The sequence below is a fragment of the Neophocaena asiaeorientalis genome, unplaced genomic scaffold (assembly GCF_003031525.2).
Source record: "Neophocaena asiaeorientalis asiaeorientalis breed wild unplaced genomic scaffold, Neophocaena_asiaeorientalis_V1.1 scaffold461, whole genome shotgun sequence".
Lineage (NCBI taxonomy): Eukaryota > Metazoa > Chordata > Mammalia > Artiodactyla > Phocoenidae > Neophocaena > Neophocaena asiaeorientalis.
Genome location: NW_020173230.1, coordinates 2046044 through 2054785, shown reverse-complemented (window position 1 = coordinate 2054785; position 8742 = coordinate 2046044).

Genomic DNA, 8742 nt, shown 5'->3' with positions numbered 1-8742 from the left:
CCCTTTATACTACTATAACGGAGGTAAAACTTTGCCTCTACTTATCTGAGGTTTTCAGCTGGGACTCTAACGAAAAGAAAGATTAACAAGAAAAAGTTTAACACATGCAACACATCATGCAGGAGAAACAAAATGAATACTAACTCAGAGCCTTGGCTTAGAATTCTGGCTTTCATAGTATCTTCGACAAAGAACAGTAAAACTGTGGAGAGATGATAGGACAAAGGTAAGCAGTTTTAGTCTTCCAAGGGTGGCAGACTGTGTGAGGGTAAATATACGTGTGGAAACAAATGGGTCAGTGTATGTTTGCAGATTCTTCTGGCACTGCCTCTGGGCTGAGTCTGTCTCCGGTAAAAGAAGAATTTATATCCTGCCTTTAGGGTTTCTGGGTTTGCTGCCTCTTAATTGCCTTCAGCTCAAAATGATTTTTATGTCAAAGAGGCATATTTTGGGGTGACACATTCTGGTTTCTCTCACTACTTATTATTGCAAAGAACTTGCATCTTTTACTGAGACAAATTTTTTTCTCTTCTACCCATCTGATTAACAATTTTTTGCCTCTTTTTTGGGTCTTGATATTGGACCATCTCTCATCTCTCCAGGTATGGAATGGGACCCAGTTGTTGTATTGGTTAAAAATAAACTCTTCTGATGTACAAACAGGATTGAGAATAAATGTGTCCCAGTCAGTTTCCTATTTTACTTAGTTTCTCTGAGTCTTTACTCTATTAGTGTGTTATATGACTCTTTAGGAGGGGTATTTATTCACCATTTCTTAAGTTTATTTCACCACAGAAACTTTATTTTTTATTGAAGTATAGTTGATTTACAATGTGTTAATTACTGCTGTACAGCAAAGTGATTCATGTATTTATGTATACATACGTACACATATGTGTGTGTGTATATATACATATATATAATATATATATGTATATATATATATACAGATTCTCTCTTTTTTAAAAATATTCTTTTCCATTATGGTTTATCATAGGCTACTGAACACAGCTCTCTACCACAGAAACCTTAGCTCTGGGCTACTGAACACAGCTCTCTACCACAGAAACCTTAGCTCTGGGAGCAGCATTGAAGACTCCCCAGAAGATAGTTTGGCAGCACTGTTTAGCCTGCACTTTCTTGAGGTGATCTTGGCCACCTCAGATTCCAATCTAGCTTGCACCCCCTAGCCCCCAGAGCTGGTGGGTACATGCATTGGTGCTATAAGCCACCCACACTGTGTGGCCCTGGATAAGGTTCTGCTGAAGTCTTTTCCCCTGGATTGGGACTTCCCTGGTGGTCCAGTGACTAAGACTCTGCTCCCAATGCAGGGGGCCTGGGTTTGAACCCTGGTCATGGAACTAGATCCCACGTGCTGCAACTTAACCAGGAGGGGAGGGGGCAGGGCACGACCTTTAAAAGAATGCCATAGCCTGAGGACATGACATAAACTGATTAGAACCAAATAGGTCCAAGATGGCAGGTGAGTCGACTTCCACTAGACTTTGAGCCTCATGGTAGCACATCAGCGTGCAAAGTGACACACCCACAGGTGCCATGACAGTTCCAAGGCTGACCATGAGGAACCGGGGCGCTGGTCCAATTCCTGGAAATCCCCACCCCTTCCCCAAAATAGCTGGGATGCCCCTCCCACTCATTAGCCTATGAAATTACCCACCCCTATAAAAACTGACAACCCCATACCCAGGTGTTGCTCTTGACTTCTGAGATGGCCCACACTCTGTCTGTGGAGTGTGTTTCTCTCTAAATGGATCCACTTTTTTTTTTTTTTGCGGTACGCGGGCCCCTCACTGTTGTGGCCTCTCCCGTTGCGGAGCACAGGCTCCGGATGCCGAGGCTCAGTGGCCATGGCTCACGGGCCCAGCCGCTCCGCAGCATGTGGGATCTTCCCGGATCGGGGCACGAACCCGTGTCCCCTGCATCGGCAGGTGGACTCGCAACCACTGCGCCAGGTTGAGTCCGATGGGAAGTCCGATGCTTCCTTACTTTAAAACTTTCTAAGAACTCACATTCTACTTTGAATAAAATTTACTAGACCTTGCTTTCCTCCTTTCCCTTCCCTTCCCTTCCTAACCCTAACCTTCCCTTCCCTCCCTCCCTTCTTTCCCTTTCTCTTTCTTCTCTTCCTTCCTCTTCCATCCCCCTCCTTTCTTTCTTTATTCCATCTTCCTTCCTTCTTCCCTTCCTTTCTCCCTCTCTCTCTCCCCCTCGCCTGCCTCATGCTTATATCCATCATGGCTTCTTCTACTTTGCTCTTCATTGCACCTACTGTCATACTGGCTTCCTTTCAGCTCTTTAATTACATCAAGAATTTTCTCAGCTTAAGGATTTTGCACGTCTTTGACGTCTCTGGACTTCTTTTCACTTTCAATTTCCTGGATAACCCTTACCTCAATTTAGAGATCTTAGCTTAGTTGCCGTTTTTAAAAGAGGCTTTCCCTTATGACCTGGTTTACTGCAGTGACCTCCCTGTTTTACTCTAGCATAGTAAATTCTTCTTCATCATAGTTTAGCAGTGGACATGCATTGTTTTGTCTGTCATGCACTCCTTCCCTACTTCTGCTAAAGTCACCCCTTCACAACCACACTTTCTTTCTAATATTACGCCATTCCAAATCCATGTTTCTCCTTTTTCTAAAAGTATTTATTTATTTTGGCTGCACCGGGTCTTAGTTGTGGCATGTGGACTTAGTTACGGCACACATGTGGGATCTAGTTCCCCGACGAGGGCTCGAACCCGGGCTCCCTGAATTGGGAGCGTGGAGTCTTATCCACTGGACCACCAGGGAAGGTCCCCCAAATCCATGTTTTTCTTATTCTATCACCACCCTCCCTCTCCAACCCCTGCAGGAGATGGGCACGTGTCCCAGGGAAGTCTATCCTTTCACTGCAGGCTTCGGCGCACAGTGATTGCTCCAAGGTGTGGCCACAGGGCTAAACTGTTGAACAGATTTCTTCCCTGGAGTTTTCGCAACTGGGGGTGGAGGAGTATTAGATTTCAAGCCAAAAGTATGGCATCAGAGCTTCCAGCTGTATGGGTACCCTGCATGTAAAAATGCCTGAGAGAATGAGATCAAAACAGAGACCCAAGCCAAGATGAGAGATGGAAAAAGAAGGCATTGATATGATTCAAGTAACTGGCTCTAGCTGGTTCTGAGATGAGTTCTACCCTAGCCATTGCTGTGATTCCAAACGCTTCCCTTAAGATAGTATAAGTTTTGTTTTAATGTCATTGGCATTTGAGGAGTATTGCTTACTACAAATTATTAACCCAATATAGTATATTTGTTTATTTATCTGTTCTATCTCTAGGTCCCCCTGGGGGGAGGGACCATGCTTGCTTGTCACTGTACACAGTGCAGTGCTTGGAACTTAGCAGATGATCATGAAATATTGGTCAAATAAATTAATGCATTATATAAATGCCATAACTGCTTTAACTAGAGGGATATTAGATTCTGGCAAGACTGAGAGCACCAAGTAAATCATTAGATAGAAGTTTTGTTTTGTTTTGTTTTGTTTGTTGTACGCGGGCCCCTCACTGTTGTGGCCTCTCCGATTGCAGAGCACAAGCTCCGGATGCGGAGGCTCAGTGGCCATGGCTCACGGGCCCAGCCGCTCCGAGGCATGTGGGATCTTCCCGGACCGGGGCACGAACCCGTGTCCCCTGCATCGGCAGGCGGACTCTCAGCCACTGCGCCACCAGGGAAGCCCTAGACAGAAGTTTTGAGGAAAGTGATGATACACTGAATCTACTCAAAGAATAAACAACAAGATAAACTCAGTGAAATAAGACATTTTAGTATCTGAGTTGAGATAGAGAGCAAAGAATAGCTCAATAGATCCTTTAATGGAGAAGAGAGCAGGGCATAAGACTGAGATGGGAGAAAATAAGGAGGAGATGTATAGATACATCACTTTCTTTTCTTCTGTATCTGAAGTCTTTGGACATGTTCTATGAATGTAGTCTATAAAATTGGAGTATGACCAACAGCGAGGGTGGGAAGTACTAGTGGTAATCGCCTGCCACCATTCCTTGACTTTTTTCCTATGATATGGCACAGGGGGAAACCTCCACAGGTTCCCGTGGGCAATAGAGACTATATCTTTCTCAGATTGTCTTCTCCAAAGGGTTGGAGGGAAAGGGGCAAGAGTGATCTGGGTTCTAGGATGAAAAACAAGCCAGGGACTCTAGGAATTGTTTCTCTCCACGGCTAATTGGCCCTTGGAGAAGATATTCCCAGGTTATCTTCAGAGCCACAGTCGTCAAAATATCTCAGCCCCCTGACCCCTACAAACAAACTTCAAGCAAAGCCCTTTGGGAATGCTTATCTCATGCACAATGCAAGTCTAACTGGCATCTTGAGTAATAGTTTCCAGAAGAGATTCAGGATGTGTCCTTTGGGTGGGAATCCCTGATGCCATATATTTAGTGTCCCCAGTTTGCCTCAGCTGACATAGGTCCTCTGGGTTGAGGGGGGGGGGTGTTTCATTTCTCACAGGTGATGCCCCTCTTCCTTCATAATTGGCTCCTGTCAGGCCAAGTCTTTCCTCATTCTAGCCCCTATGATTCCTGCTGAGGAAACATTCATGCAGTCAGGAAGGGGCTTATTCTATTTTATTTTATTTTTTTTTTGTGGTACGCGGGCCTCTCACTGCTGTGGCCTCTCCCGTTGCAGAGCACAGGCTCCGGACGCGCAGGCCCAGCGGCCATGGCTCACGGGCCCAGCCGCTCCGCGGCATGTGGGATCTTCCCGGACCGGGGCACGAACCCGTGTCCCCTGCATCGGCAGGCAGACTCTCAACCACTGCGCCACCAGGGAAGCTCAGGAAGGGGCTTATTCTAAAAACACCAGTGCTAGAGCCAAATTCTTATTTTATTAAAATGGGAAAGGAAGTGTAAAGCTAAGAAGAGAGTGCCTTGAGTGATCCAATGGAGCATGAAATCCCAAACAGATTTTCTTTTGACTCTGGACTCATTGATGATTAAGCTGGCTCACACCTTTTGATTGCAAATTTATAGTAATCAAAAAAGTGTGATACTGGCATATATATGGATGTATAGACCAATGAAACAGAATAGAGACCCCGAAAAATACTGTCATATATATGGTCAGATAATTATCATCAAGGATACTAAGATCATTCAGTGGGGAAAGGACAGTCTTTTCAGTAACTGTGCTGTGAAAACTGGATATCCACATGCAAAAGAATAAGGTTGGACCCTTACCTTACACTATGCAAAACATTAAGTGAAAATGTATCAAAAACCTAAATGTAAGAGCTAAAACTGTTAAACTCTTAGAAGAAAACATAAAGGGAAAGCTTCATGATAAGAGGTTAATACCCAGAATATATAAAGCATGACTACAATTCAAAGGCAACCACAATAAACTAATCCAATTAAAAAATGGGCAAAGGACTTGCGTAGACATTTTTCAAAAAAAGTTATACAAATGGTCAACAAGCACATGAAGAGATGCTCAACCTCACTAGTTATCTGGGGTATGATTTAAGAAAAATCATCTCAAATTGGATTAAAGCCTTGAAAGTAAAACCTGAAACCATTAAACTCCTGGAAGAAAACATAAGAGATAAACTCCTTGACATCAGTCTTGACAATATTTTTTGGATATGACACCAAAAGCAAAAACAACAAAAGCAAAAAGAAACAAGTGGGACTGCAAACTAAAAAGCAGAAGATTTTCACAGCAAGGGAAACCATCAAAAAATGTAAAATCAACCTAGAAAATGGGAGAAATATTTGCAAATCATATATCTGATGTGGGCTTAATATCCAAAATATAACAGAAAGTCACACAACTCAATAGCAAAAACACAGATTAAAAATTGGGCAGAGGAACTGAATAGACATTTTTCCAAAGAAGATACACAAATGGCCAACAGGAATATAAAAATGTGTTCAACATCCTTAATCATCAGGGAAATGCAAATCAAAACCACAATGAGATATCATCTCACACCTGGTAGAATGGCTCTTATCAAAAAGAAAAAAGGGACTTCCCTGGTGGTACGGTGGTTAACAGCCTCCCTGCCAATGCAGGGGAAACGGGTTTGAGCCCTGGTCCGGGAGGATCCCACGTGCTGTGGAGCAACGAAGCCTGTGCCCCACAGCTAATGAGCCTGCGCTCTAGAGCCTGCGAGCCACAACTACGGAGCCTGAGTGCCACAACTACTGAAGCCCACGCACCTAGAGCCCGTGCTCCACAACAATGAGAAGCCTGTGCACCACAATGAAGAGTAGCCCCTGCTCGCTGCAACTAGAGAAAGCCCGCATGCAGCAACAAAGACCCAATGCAACCAAAATAAATAAATAAATAAATAAAAATTTATAAAAAAATAAATTTATAAGAAATAAATAAACTAAATAAAATTTATTAAAAATAAAATTTATAAAAATAAATAAAGTAAAATTTATTTAAAAAAAAAAAGAGGTAAGTGCTGGAGAGGATTTGGAGAAAAGGGAACCCTTGTGCCCTGTTGGGAATGTAAATTGGTAGAGCTACTATTGAAAAAATATGGAGGTTCCTCAATAATTAAAACTAGAACTACAATTATGATCTTGGGATTCAACTTCTGGATATATATCCAAGGACGTGAAATCACTATCTTGAAAAGTTATCTGCCCCCCAGTTACTGTAGTGTTATTAATATTGGGTGGGCCAAAAAGCGCCTTCGGTTTTCTAAGTAAAAATAAGACACATTTTTCAACTTCACCAGGAACTTTATTGAACAACGTATTCACTCTTTTGTTCCACTACCTTCTGCCATTTTTCAGGCAACTTCATAATTCCACCTTCCCAAAACTTCTTATCTTTTTGAGCAAAGAACTGTTCCAGGTGCCTTTTATAGTCTTCCAGGGAATTGAAATTTTTCAATGAAGAGAATTTTATAAAGACCAAAATAAATGGAAATCTGAAGATGCAATGTCTGGTGAATACGGCGGATGAATCAGAACTTTCCAGCCAAGCTGTAACAGTTTTTGCCAGGTCATCAAAGAAACATGCGGTCTTGCATTTTCCTGATGGAAAATTATGCGTTTTCTGTTGACTAATTCCGGATGCTTTTCGTCGAGTGCCGCTTTCAGTTGGTCTAATTGGGAGCAGTACTTGTTGGAATTAATTTTTTGGTTTTCCAGAAGGAGCTCATAATAGAGGACTCCCTTCTAATCCCACCATATACACAACATCACCTTCTTTAGATGAAAGACCGGCCTTTGGTGTGGTTGGTGGTACTTCATTTCGCTTGCCCCACCATCTCTTCTGTTCCACATTGTTGTACAGTATCCACTTTTCATCACCTCTCACAATTTGTTTTATTTATTTATTTTCTCTCTCTCTCTTTTTCTTCTTTTTGCGGTACGTGGGCCTCTCACTGTTGTGGCCTCTCCCGTTGCGGAGCACAGGCTCCAAACGCGCAGGCTCAGCGGCCACGGCTCACGGGCCCAGCCGCTCCGCGGCATGTGGGATCTTCCCGGACGGGGGCACGAACCCGTGTCCCCTGCATCGGCAGGCGGACTCTCAACCACTGTGCCATCAGGGAAGCCCCTCACAATTTGTTTTAAAGACGGAACGTTTTCATTACGTTTCAGTAGAGAATCGCATGCAGAAATACGGTCCAGAAGGTTTTTTTTCGCTTAACTTATGTGGAACCCGAACATCAAAGCGATTAACATAACCAAGCTGGTGCAAATGATTTTCAGCGCCTGATTTGGATGTTTTGAGCTTCGATTTGATTGCTGCCATCTTCAGCTGGTCTACCCAGCCGTGGAGCATCGTCCAGCAAGAAATCTCCAGCACAAAACTTTGCGAACCACTTCTGACATGTTCGATCAGTCACAGCACCTTCACTGCACAAATCTTTTTTTGTGTGTGTGTTTCAGTTGCGTTTTTTTACCTTTCTTTAAATAATAAAGCATGATATGCTGAAAATGTTGCTTTTTTCTTCCATCTTCAATATTAAAATGGCCACACCAAAATTCACCAATTTTGATAAGTCTTTTTTTAAATGTACACTGATATGACAGCTGTCACATACAATCTAACAAAATTGTTTTGAATGAAGTTAAAGACAACTAAGTGCTACTAGAGCCATCTTACAGAAAAACCGAATGAACCTTTTGGCCCACCCAAGAATAGCCAAGATATGGAAACATCCTAAGTGTCTATCTATGGATGAATAGATAAAGAAAATGTGGTATATATATATACAATGGAATATTATCAGCCATAAAAAATAAGGAATTCTTGTCATTTGCGACAACATGGATGGACCGCGAGGGCATTATGCTAAGTGAAATAAGTCAGACAGAGAAAGACAAATACTCTACGCTATCACTTGTGTGTGGAACCAAAAAACCCCCTCAACTTTTAGGTACAGAGAACAGATTAGTGATTGCCAGAGTTGGGGCTGAGGGCGGGGGTAATGGGTGAAGGTGATCAAAAGGTAAAAGCGTCCAGTTGCAGGCTTCCCTGGTGGTGCAGTGGTTGAGAGGCCGCCTGCCAATGCAGGGGACACGGGTTCGTGCCCCGGTCCGGGAAGATCCCACATGCCGTGGAGCGGCTGGGCCCGTGAGCCATGGCTGCTGAGCCTGCGTGTCCGGAGCCTGTGCTCCGAGTGAGAGGCCCGCGCACCGCAAAAAAAAAAAAAAAAAAAAAAAAAAAAAAAAAAGTTCCAGATGGAAAAAAAATTTTTTTTGAG